Below are 13067 nucleotides of genomic sequence, written 5' to 3'. Positions count from 1 at the left end.
TGTCACACTCTCCCTGTCACACTCTCCCTGTCACCCTCTCCCTGTCAGCCACTCCGTCAGCCACTCCGTCAGCCACTCCGTCAGCCACTCCGTCAGCCACTGCCTGCCACCCTCTCCCAGTCACCTACTGCTTCTCCCTGTCACCCAGTACCTATCACCCTCTCCTTGTAACCCTCTTGCCTCTCCCTTTCACCCTCTACCTCTCCATGTCACTATGAACTTGGGGTGGGGCAGAGGAGGAGGGCCCAAAACATATTTCAGCACATGGGCCCACTAGTCACAAGTTCTGCCACTGCTATTGTCATTTCTGGGCTACTATTACAGTCCAGCATATAAACCTGTGCAAGTCTCTACAATATAATGTAGCTTAATTATCGATTGTTTAATGTACAAATGATTTTGAATATTACTACACTTGTAGTGCAACATTAGTCTTCTGTGGAATCGGTATGTTTAAGTCCAGCGGTTCAAATCCCGACGCCGGTAGACCGGCATGACAAGATCCCGACAGGTAAGTATTTTTTACTATACCTAGCCCTCTCTCCCCCCCTAACCCTCCTTTCGGGGTGCCTAACCCTAACCTCCCCCCCTAGTGCCTAACCCTTTCCTCCCCCAGCAAGGGCCTAAACCTAACCCCCCTCCCCGTACCCTAAACCTCCCAGGGGGGGAGGGTGCCTGACCCTAACCTCCCCCTGGGGGTGCCTAACTCTAACCCCCCTTCCCCTAGCCTGACCCTAACTCTCCCGGGGGGGCGCCTCACCAGATTCTTCTTGCATATAAAAAGGCTGCTATTTATTACTCACATATAGGCAGAGGTAATACACTGCTCAAACGTTTTCGGACTCCAATGAGCCCTTCATCAGGAAACACAGCCAACACAGCGCAGCATGAACAAAAAGCCCAAAACACCTACAGAGAGGACATTCAGCCCCCTTGGTTATATAAATACCCATACAACACCTATAGCATAATAACACTAATTAAGTAATCAAGTAAGGAACACACCATAACATATCACCATCGCCGAGTATAAGCTAAAAGTATGCACTAGAAACATCAGAAAACCGCGATCTCACCGGTAAAGGCTCAGAGCGCATCACATGTATAATCATACTTGCAGCGTGTACCACACGCTACAACCCAGAGTGCGTTCCAGCCAGGGAGCAGAAACTCACTTCTGCCCCAAGATTACACCAACTTCCGCGTTCCACCGAACCGGAAGTAGCGGGTGCAGCAGACAAATATGTCTGGAATAAGGATATGTTAGGCTGTGTTCCACATGCAAAGAGAAACTTCTAAGTCCAATCAGGTGGGGCAAATATCGATAGGCACAAGCTCATTACATCAAAGGGTACTAAGACCAGGGTTTCAGGTGAATAGAGAAAAGAAAACAAATACAGACATGTTAAAATTATATTAAAATACACACCCATATACTTAAATGAATACCCAGAAAAAAATATATACATAAATATTAACATACACAAGACACCAATAACATAAAGCACAAAACAAATATACAATATACACACAAATATACCCCAAAAAATAAATATGCATACAAATTGTATCGCAAAGAAAAAACATACACACACTGCACAGGTGCATCAAAATCATGATGCCGAAAAGCCTATCAGCGCAAAAACACATTTCAAGTACTATATTCATTCAATCCGTGGAGTGACATGGTCCCAAGTCTAAATATCCACTTGGCTTCAAGTTTCTTCAGAAGCAATGCCCGATCACCTCCACAATAAGGTTTCGGTATTCAGTCTATGATCCTGCATTTAAGCATAGCGACCTGGTGGCCCGCATCCAGAAAGTGTTTCGCAACCGGTTTGTCGGACACATCCATCAGCAATGCCTGATGAATAGAGCTACGGTGATTAGCCATACGCTCGTGAAAGCGTATAGTAGTCATCCCTACATATGACAAGCTATGATTAAACCGTAAGGTACATCAGCATCTGAATAGATAGGATAGTTAATTTAAGATAAGTTCCACTAATATCTTTTAGTAGTTATACTGCCCAAGTGCATTTTAAGTAACACTATACAACATATGGGGGCTTATGTAATAGATTCCTAGATCACAGAACAGGCGTGATTTCATCGACTTCACAGCTAAATATAAAGCGGCAATGAGTTATATGGCAAAAACAAATTTAGCCGCGAATCTGCCAAAATCACGTAGATTCCATATTCTCAGGACCTATTTCATAACCCTACAACATAAATCGTTCTGACGCCCCTGACAGCCAGTAATTAACCAAGCAAAGCAACATTACATAATTATTTGATGTGCACTTTCAGTGCGCCTAACACAATACAAGCCGCAGTGTATGGAAAACAGGATTTTGGTACTTATCGATAAATCCCTTTCTCCGATTCCATAGGGGACACTGGAGGCTTCAGACATTAGGGGGTATAGACGTTTGCTAAGTGGGAGCTGGCACTTTACAATTTTAAGTGCGACTAGCTCCTCCCCCTTTATACCCCCCTACAAGCCCAGTCTTAGGAAACTGTGCCCGAGGGGAGCTGAGAAAAAGACAAACGGAAGACGAGGAGACAAGCAAGTACACAGAACATTTTAGAAGGTTGAAATAACAGTAACACAACAAGAGAAAAGACGTCAAACAGTTCTTTAACAGTCATAACATAAAATTACCACAACCCTGGCAGGAAGGAACAGCGCAGAATCAGAGAAAGGTATGTATCGGTAAGTACCAAAATCCTGTTTTCTCCTTCATCCACTAGGGGATACTGGAGGCTTTAGACAGTGGGGACATCCCAGAGCTCCCATCATTGGCGGGAGAGCGCTGAGAACCCTGCAAAACAGACCAGCCATACTGCGCTGCAGAGGCCACAATGTTAAATCTATAATAACGAATAAACGTATGCCAGCCAGACCAAGTAGCCGCCCAGCAAAGTAACTCCATGGAAACCCCGCGAGCAGCCACCCACGAGGAACCCATTGAGCGAGTGGAATGCGCTGTAAGAGAAGGCAGAGGCTCCCTAAATTAGGCCATATACGCCTATCTGATGGTCAGACAAATCCAGCGGGCCAGCTACTGTTTGGAAGCTGGCCAACCAGGACAAGCAGCATCCTACAACACAAATAGAGTGTTTGTTCTACTTATGGCTACAGTCCTCTCTACATACATACAAAGAACCCTAACAACATCCAAGGATCTTGACGAAGGTGAATCCTGTGGAAGAAACAGGCACCACACTAGGTTGGTTGATGTGGAAAGCCGAAACCACCTTAGAAAATCCATTCTTGTACGGAGGTCGGCTCTATCCTCATGAAACACCAAGTATGGAGGATAGCAGGATAGAGCTCCCAGTTCTGACACCCTCCTGGCTGAGGCCAGCGCGAGAAGAAGTGTTACTGTCTACGAAAGAAATCTTAACTCTATAGACTCCAAAGATTCGAAAAGAGAAGACTACAAGTTGAATGATGGAATATACCAAGCTCTGCGAGGCCAATCCGTAACCACCAATAAAACATTGGCCTTCTCCCTTTTGATGTGTAGAATCCAGGGAGAAGAGGGAACGGAGGGAACAGATAGACAAATTGGAACTGCCACAGCGATGACAGTGTATCCACTGCCACTGCCGCGTCGAAGAGCAGTAGAGAGGCAGTTGATGATTTCATCTGGATGCCATGAGGTCGACCTGCAGAAGACCCCCACCGTTGGACAAGCTGGTGAAAAACCTGAAGATGTAGTACCCATTCCCCTGGCTGCACATCCTGCCGATCGCAAACATTTCCGCCCAGATTAGAATCCGGCTTACTTCTTTCATAGCCGGCCAACTTCTGGTTTGTTTATGTATTCCACTGTAGCGTTGTCTGACTGGACCCTGACTGCTCGGCCCCACAACAGGTGATCTGCTGTCTGAATAGCGTAGAACACTGTCTTTAATTTCAATATGTTCATCTGCAGACTCGCTTCCTGTGATGTCCGGTGGCCTTGGAAGTGAAGTTCCTAAATGATAGCCCCCCAGCCCCTCCCACACTCCGAATCTCTTTTCCTCCATTTAGGTGTACCGAGTTCAACCACCAGAGAAAGGATATCAGAGTTCTGGGACTTAACCTTACCTGTTGTTGAAGGAAAAGATGGGATCCTGTCCACTTTGAGAAGAGGGCAAGCTGAAAGGTCCTTCCGTAAGGAATGGCCGCGAATGCTGCAACCATCTTCCCCAGGAGTTGAATGCAAACATGCATCGATACCTGATGATGTCGAAGGACAATCCTCACCATCTCCTGCATAGAAGTTGCCTCTTCCTGAGGGAGGAACATCTGTTGACATAATGTCCATGATCATTCCCAGAAACTGTAGCCTCTGCGTCAGTTGCAGATGGACTAGGGAAAGATCAGGATCCACCCTTGATGAATGAGAGGGCTGTGAGTCACTGTGATGTGCAGTAATTTGTCCCTGGAATGGGTCTTCAGAAGGAGATTGTCCAGGTGAAGGATAATAGTGATCCCTTGTTTTTCGAAGGAGACTCATCATCACAGCCATGACCCTTGTGAACACCCTGGGTGCTGATGATAAGCCGAAGGGAAAGGCCGGAAACTGGAAATGTGAATTTCGAACTGCGAATCTCAGAAACACTTGGTGAGGCGGCCAGATAGGAATGTGAGGGGAGGCGTCCTTGATATCTCGAGATACCATGAATTCGCCTTCCTCTAGGCCCGCAATCACCGACTAAAGGAACTCCATCCTGAACTTGAAAATCCTTAGGTATGGCTTGAGATCCATCAAGTTCAGAATAGGTCTCATCGAGCTGTCCGTCCGGAAGCACAAAGAGACTGGAGTAAAAACCCTTTCCGGTCTGATTTCTGGGAACCTGGATCCCCACTCTTGTGGATAGAAGCCTGTCTATTGCTTCTTGTAAAACGACACTCCTGTCATTGGAGACTGGTAAACCTGGTAAAAAAACCTAAGTGGAGGTTGAAGCTGAAAAATGAGCTTGCATCCCCGAGTGATTAGTCCATACTTTTTTGAAGTCCCAAAGATGCGCTCCCACTCTGTGGATTCCCAGGTGAGAGGGAAGCCCATCCTGCCCGAGGCTTGGTAGTGGACTTAACCTCCTATTGATCAAATGTTGTTGTGGCTTTGCCATGTCCTCTGGAACCACGGGAAGTTGATGGTCCTCGTCTGAAGCGACCACGTGAACGTCCCGGAGCACGAAAGGACCAAAACTAAGGTCCCGAGTAAGATCTTCTAGAGGGAGGAGCCGCAGACAGAAGAAAAGTGTATTTACCCCCAGTAGCTTGAGAAATCCATTTATCTAATTCCCAAAAAATACACTTCCCGTGAATGAAAGTGCTTTCACAGCTTTCTTCTATCTTGCATTCGCCTGCCATTGTTTAAGCCACAGCGCCCTATGCGCCGAAAACGCCAGAGATGAATATATTGCAAACGTCTTTGGACGACGTCAACCAATTTCTCCAAGGTAAGTCGCAGCTTCCCCTATATTGCTAACAGAATAAGCTTCCAGCAGCTTACAATCGCAGGACGCAGAGGCCTGCAGCTGTTTAAAGGGACTTGATAGTATTCTCTTTTAAAGCTGTTGCCTCAGGAACTGGTAGCATAGTCTTCCTAGACAGACTACTGTAGGGGGAGTAAACTAACAAAGTGGCATGCTGTCCCAGACTGGCTTTCGATCCTGGGACCTTTCTGTTACTGGTGTAATCGCCTTATCAGGTGAGCCACTTGAGCTCCTCACCAGATTTTCTACTATCTGTAGGATAAAAGGATAACAACCGCTGGGACATCTGAATTTTTTTTTAAATGGATGTTCCTAATCTGACATCAAAAGAGAATCCCACTCTACTGAATGCAAAAGCTTGTCTTTGTTTCTTTAGAAAGAAAGACTGTCGTGTAATTACTATACCTGGCGGATTGCAGAAAGTAAAGCCTCTATCCGGACATCGGCTCAGGCTCCTACTGGATTTCCTTAGGCGAATTTGGGGCATATTTGCCCTTGGAAAACTGGCATATTCTCCTCCTCCAATTGGAGGACTGAGGGCAACAGTCTCTTTGAGACCTGTGGAGAGGATCCAGTTGTGTACGGGAAATAGTCACGCTTTTGAGATCCCATCCCTGGATTCAGCTAAGGACCTTGCCCATGCTGGTTTTTCTAGAGCCGCTGACCTGGAGACCTCTTCTTCTTTCCGAGAAGCCTCCATCTCGTCAGAGAGATGGGACATAAAATTACATTTGCCACAGGTGAGTGAACTCACAACCTCGGTATTGCTCAACCGATACTATCTTATAAGTACAGCACGCTGAACGATTGCGCCACTGGAGCACATTGTAACCTGCGCCATTCAAGACAGCGGAAATGACATCCCTGAAGATTGTTATTCAGGATTGCATGGTCACACATTAGTAGGGAGTTAGATGACTGCCCCTGTACATTTTTTCTGCACACTTTTTGCAGGTAAACAACTTTTGGGACGCCTTAGCATCCCTTTCAGTTATGATACATACAGACCCCACACAAACAACAGTAAAGTGTAGTGAAAAAGGTCAAAAGAAGAATCTGAGATACAGAGAGGCAGGAGAAAGCCACACTTGCCCTAATAGAGCTCCTAGCAGTGCCAGAAAACGCTAGGCAAAGAAGGAAGTAACCACTAAGTAGTTTTGCCTTAAATACTCTCCTGACCAGCCTAAACCCACTGTTTACTTACAGTCCAGGTTAGACTTACAGTCCATGCAGCAGCATTTAACTTATGTAGCGGAATGTCCCTCCGTGTAATGGTCGCCAGCACCCTCGAGGGAAGCGCGGATGGACGCTGGGAGGAAGGAGCAGGACTCTTGAGCTAGGCTCCCCCCCCCCCCCCCACTATTGCGCTTAAATTGGGTTATAAGCGCGCTATGTCTGCTGCACGAGGAGGATGTGCTAGTGATATGTTTGGCTGCCCCGCTAGTCGGAGCAGCCTGCTCCTGTATATGCCGCTCTTAATGTTGACCTGGCTACCCCGCTAGACGGGGAGCCAGGGCATACTCACAACGCTGCTCCGCTGACTAATGGAGGACCGCTATGCGCACTGCGAGCAGCGGCATGCGAGACCTCCAATATGGAGACTGTAGTCTCTGTAGTCGGGGACCCCAGGCGAACTGCGTGCAGTTGCGAGCGGGTACCCCTGGCAGCTCGATCGATGCAGAGAGGCAGCACAGCTGCTGCCTGTCTGTTCCTCAATGTAGATATTGTTTAGCTTCAGCGCAGCAACCCTCTATTTAAATACCCTGAAAATGTGAATAACTAAGACTGGGCTTGTAGGCGGGTATAGAGGGGGAGGAGCTAGTCACACTTAAAAATTTAAAGTGGCAGCTCCCACTTGGCACACGTCTATACCCCATACTGTCTGAAGCCTCCAGTGTCCCCTAGTGCATGAAGGAGAAAGGGTGGAATTTAAAATCTGATTGTTCTCCTGGCAGGAGAACAATCTGTTAACTGCTAGGAGGAAGATTCTCCTGAATGACAGGGATATAATGCACTGACCCAGAAGGGGAGGGGAGGGGAGGGGAGGGGGGGGATTTATTCTCAAAATTCTTATTTTGATGGACATCACCTCTAAGCAGCTGGGAATCCTTAACATAGAAAGAGACAAGTTCCCATAACATGAAGATCACCATGTATAGCTAATGTACAGAAGTTACTTACCTTGGGTGCAGCGCTCACTGGTTACCGCCACCATCTCTTACCTCTCTGCTATGTATCTAAGTGATGGACAGTGCTACACAGGCAGTAGTGTCACAAGGGATAGGCATTGCCGACTTTTCCATTCCACATGAGTGGGAATATCACAGAGGAGGGGCAATGACAACACCAAGGCCTGCCTAATACAGACTGATGAAGTAGCATAGAGCAGTACTGAACCCACACTGGTCAGGAGCAGCCCAGACAAGTAAAACCCTGTGTATTAGCCTAACATAGTGATCTGGTGTAACAGAACCACCCTGTTATGGAAGAGAAGAAATGTCACCAGGGATATCACCTTCCTGGCAAATACTGGTCAGCAACTCACAATAACTCTTTCCAGTCACACCAGGCTTCATCTTCCTCCCCCCAGCACTGAGGCAGTCATAGGCAGCGCTTAGGTTGTTGTTAAAAGCAGACCTGTAAGAGACAACAATTAAGTATTAAAACCCATTTTTACCTCTACAGTATTTGTTAAACAGCATTTAATAAGCACCTGCAAACATGTATAACAGCACATCTGCCCCAATGACTCCACACTGGAAAGCATCATTCTTGTACCAATGTGGAAATTAGACATGAAACTGTCAAAGAGAAATGGAGTTAAAATACAAAACTAGGGTCTATTTTCTAAGCAATGTTAGGAGACAGAGTGAAATGAGATAAGGTACCAGCCAATCTGCTCCTAAATGCCATCTCACAGGCTGTTTGAAAAATGACAGGTGGGAGCTGATTGGCTGGCACCTTATCACTTTTCACTCTGTCCTAACACTGCTTAGTAAATAGACCCCTAGGTTTTCCCCTGACTCTGCATTACAGCTTTGTTATACAGTAAATTGATTCACCAAAAGATTCTAAAAATCTAAACCAGGCGCAAAAATATTAAACATGAACTGAAGATGTATCCTACTTAGCAGCTCCCAAGAGTATTTCTGGAGATACTCAGTACTGAACAAAACTAAAAAAACAATAAAGGCACATAGGGAGCGCTTACATGCTCCCTATGTGCCTTTATTGGTTTATTAGTTTTGTTATACAGTAGTATAGTGTGAGAATTTCCTCTTCAGTCACATAACAGGGAAACACAGCTTGAAGTGGCTAAATAGCTGGTGAGAAACAAGCTGGAGAGAGAGAGAGAGGGAGAGAGAGGGAGAGGGCAATGGAGAGACGGAGAGGAGGGGGAGAGGGGCAATGGGGAGAGACAGGAAGAGGAGGGGGGAGAGGGGCAATGGGGAGAGACAGGGAGAGGAGGGGGGAGAGGGGCAATGGGGAGAGACAGGGAGAGGAGGGGGGAGAGGGAGAGGGGCAATGGGGAGAGACAGAGAGAGGAGAGGGGCAATGGGGAGAGACAGAGAGAGGAGAGGCAATGGGGAGATACAGGGAGAGGGGCAATGGGGAGAGACAGAGAGAGGAGGGAGGAGAAGGAGAGTTGGGGAGAGACAGGGAAATGGGGAAGAGATGGAGAGAAAAGTAAAACAGCACAGCCAGCCAGGGATGACTCCTAGTACACAATAAGGTATACTGTATGATGTAGCTGACCCCCACTGTGAAAGGGAGCAGCTCTGGGTGTCCAAACCTAGCTGTGCTGCGGGTCCATGTAGAATTTCCCATGCTGATGTCACTGGCAGGAGCTCCACCTCCCTGTGACATCCTGTCTGATCAACCAACCGGAATACCCAGCAGGCAGCAGTGCACAGTGGTCCAGCCCTGCATTAGACACTGAATGCTCCGTCCCCCAGACAGAAGGCTCCGCCCCCACATTGAAGGCTCCGCCCCCTCCGAGTACCTGGACTCTCATCAAGTCAATATAACTGTTTAATAAAGTGCAAAGAAAAATAAATAAAATATTAATTAATTGATTACAGGCTGTGGGTGGCCTCAGCCTCTCATGATTTATGTTAGAGGACTCCAGTGGAAAATGCAGGATTTCTAGAAGGGGGTTTCCAAATGCTTGATTTTAGAGCGAGTGTGGCCAGTCCATGAAGAGGGCATAATTAGCACTAATCCAGCTTTAATATGCATCATACAAAGTGTATTGTGTGTCATAATTCCAGCATATACAGGATCACAGGAAGTCATTAGATGCAGCAGTAGTGCCATCCTGCCTGAGTTGAATGTTTTTATTTTAGATGTGGACACCATTCCAGAGCATTGGAGCAAGTCTGGGAGCCTGGAGGAGCAGCAGAAGAACCCAGCACTGCCCTGGACATATATGTACATATTGGGCTCTATAGCAGTGCATGTTTTCCAGATCTCCTAGTTGGTGCACAGGTTATTTATTACTGGCTGATACATGTTAAAAGATCCACAGGTGGTGCTAATTATTTCATTTGTGATACTAAGAACTATTATGTTACTATTTCTACTGTGGTCATGGTGTGGGCTGGGTACGGGGGTTTCCAGGCAGACGGAAACCCTCCCTGCGTTTGCCTATGTACTCCCGTTGCAGAAAGCAGCAGCGCCATAGGCCCCGCCCCCCCCCACATTAGAGGACGGGTCTCTGAGACAGTGGCCCATTTGGGAATACCTCAAGGGACGTGGCTAAACAAGTTTCTTGGCTCCTAAGCTGTTTCTTCAGAAGAAAACTGCTGCTGCTCGGCTGGACTGGCCCATCTGGCCATCAGCCCTTCTGGCATGTGCTAGAACTGCTATATGGCCAGTTCAGCCATGACTGCAACTGTGATTAAAGTATGGGGGCCCCGGAAAAAGGGGAGCCCAGGGGGATGTGCTATCAGTCCCCCTCCCCCCAAATCCAGGTCTGTGGCTGCAGACTGGAAGGCAGGTAGAGAATACTGCCTGCCCAATCTGATTGTGTGCAAATCACAGGCACAGCAGCCAGGGAGCATCTTTCTCTGCCTGTCTTTCAGCCAGCTGCCCTATGGACGGAGCGAGTGGCCAAACACTCCATGAAGATACCCCCTGGCCCAACCTGCCCCTGCTTAAAGGCCCCTAGAATTGTGGGGCCCTGGGCAGCTGCCTGGATGTGCTTATAAGCTAAGATGGCTCCTCCTAGGGATAGGATAGGAAAACATCATCTATGACATTGGCTTTTGCACATGGTCAGTAGACCGCGCATGCGCAGGAGTCCGGAAAATTTAAATGTGACCTCTGATGCAATCAATTCACTCCTAACACACCGCTGGAATGGGCTCCATCACACTCTTCCTCTTTCCTCTCCTCAGGCTCACCCAGTCTGACCATGTGGTTCTTCTCTCCAGCCCCTAAGCGACAGTACGCTAACCTGCTTCCTCTCTCACCCAGCGATTACTGTTTAGAGTTGCATCTACTAACCCCACCTGTCCTTGCTCCCCAACGGCGCAAATTGGTGTCTTAAAAGGACTGGAATGGAGAACATTGCTGATGAGTGGTCAGAGCTGCTCCAGGTGCCAGGGACTTGAGGCTGCATTTACTAGGAAGGAGGAACTGGAAGCGATTGTTGGTGATTGACAGGTAATGTGATAAATGAGAGGGGAGTTCATGATTATCCTGATTTCCAGTTTGTTAGTACGAAAATGCAGCATCCAGAGGAAACCCACACAAACACAGGGAGAACATAAAGACTCCATACAGAAAAAGCCTTGGTCAGGCATTGGATTTACGACCTCAGCGCTGAAGCAGTAATGCTAAACCCTACACTCACTGAGCTGTCCTTTCATTTTGCTCATAAAAAATATATTGTTAATTATGGGCCTAATTCAATTAGAAGCGAAAAGTCAGTCGGCTGAATTTTCGCCATCATCTGAGCTTTTGGGTGCGAAAAAGTATCGTGCTCGTCCCCGCTTATCCCCGTATTCAATTCCAAATCAGCAAAAACGGTACCCAGCGAAACTGAAATCAGCTAAAAGTTCTGTCATTTTTGGGGAAATCAGACTGACACCCCCCAAAAGATGCTCTGACATGGGGGGGGATCATTCTGGGTACCCCCGAATAGCCCTGCCTGCAAGTATTTGGGGTTTTCAAATGGTATATAGCGTTTTCACAGATGTGGCGAAGAATAGCATTTTGGAGTTTTTTTGGGGGAAAATAACTACTCCCATCAAATTTGGGGTACATGAAAATGGGTACTAGCATATCTTGAAGTTGCTAATATGAAGTTTAAAAAAACTTGAAAAATGCACCTGACGCAACTACTTGCAATCAAAAAAACACCTGGGGCTTACTTGGGGACCCCCCCCCCCCCCGAGTCTATTTCGCTAGTTTTCAAGTCTGTCCCCCAACTTTGATTTTTTTTTTTTTTCCACCCCTAAAATGAAAGTACTTTTTTGGGGTGTCCTAAGGTACTTTAAAAAACATTTGACACAGATTACCTTTAGTGAACTGTCCAAAGGGTGCTGGGTGGTTTCGGGAAGTCTGCACCCCAAAACCCCAATTCTGCACTTTTTCTCGCCACCTATTCATAGGTGATGCTATTTCGCCAGGTCTAATGCATTGACATTTCGCACTGGCGAAAAGTCGGAATAATTGAATACGGGGATAAGTTCAAACCGGCGAAAATTACATCATTGGCGAAAAAGTATCACGGAAACGGACTTTTCTTGAATATGACCCAGTATGTTATAACACCAAAGGAACACACTTGAGTGAATTATTATTATTAGTGGTCAGCCATAATGATTAAATACAAGTGGCACTATCTATGGTACCCTATAAGAAATAGACCCAAGAGTTTCTTTTAGATTTGATTCAACAGTCCAAGATAGGCACATGCCCATTTTGGGGGAGGATTCCTACTGACCGGAAACTGATTAGCTTCAGCGCATATTAATCTTCCCATACCAATGCTATTTCCATCAAGATCCATGGCAACTGCATCATATGCAACACATTTAAACAGTCATGCGCTGCATATTACTCTCTTCATGTGAGGAGCAGACCGCTATTGATGACAGGGACTTCAGCTTCCAGGAACTGGTAAAGCTGTTCATCTGTGCCAATTGCTCCTTTATAATATAATGTATTAAGGGCCTGATTCATTAAGGATCACTATTGCAATTGCAGCTCCTTAATCGCACGCAGGTCTGCTGCGAAAATATGCTAATGACTGCAATCGTAATACCGTCACACTGCCAGCATAGAGACGCCCACTGCCTCCCACTACCGCTATCTCACATCCGTAATACCTTGCAAACCTTAAACATCGGTAACATCAAGTACCATCGGCCCCTCACGCAAAATTAAAGCAGCCCTGACCCTAATTACAAATTGCTAACCTAGTTGCACGCAGTAAGTACTCAAGCTGCGTATGCAAGCTCACTGGCTAATGTATGCACGCCCAGGCAATGGATTCAAACGGACAGACCACCCCCCGTCACCACCCCCAAACGCTCACTGCCTGTCAATCACTGTGTGGT

Source organism: Taudactylus pleione, unplaced genomic scaffold (assembly GCF_031769625.1).
Source record: "Taudactylus pleione unplaced genomic scaffold, aTauple2 ptg000641l, whole genome shotgun sequence".
NCBI lineage: Eukaryota > Metazoa > Chordata > Amphibia > Anura > Myobatrachidae > Taudactylus > Taudactylus pleione.
Note: the sequence above shows the minus strand (reverse complement) of the source record.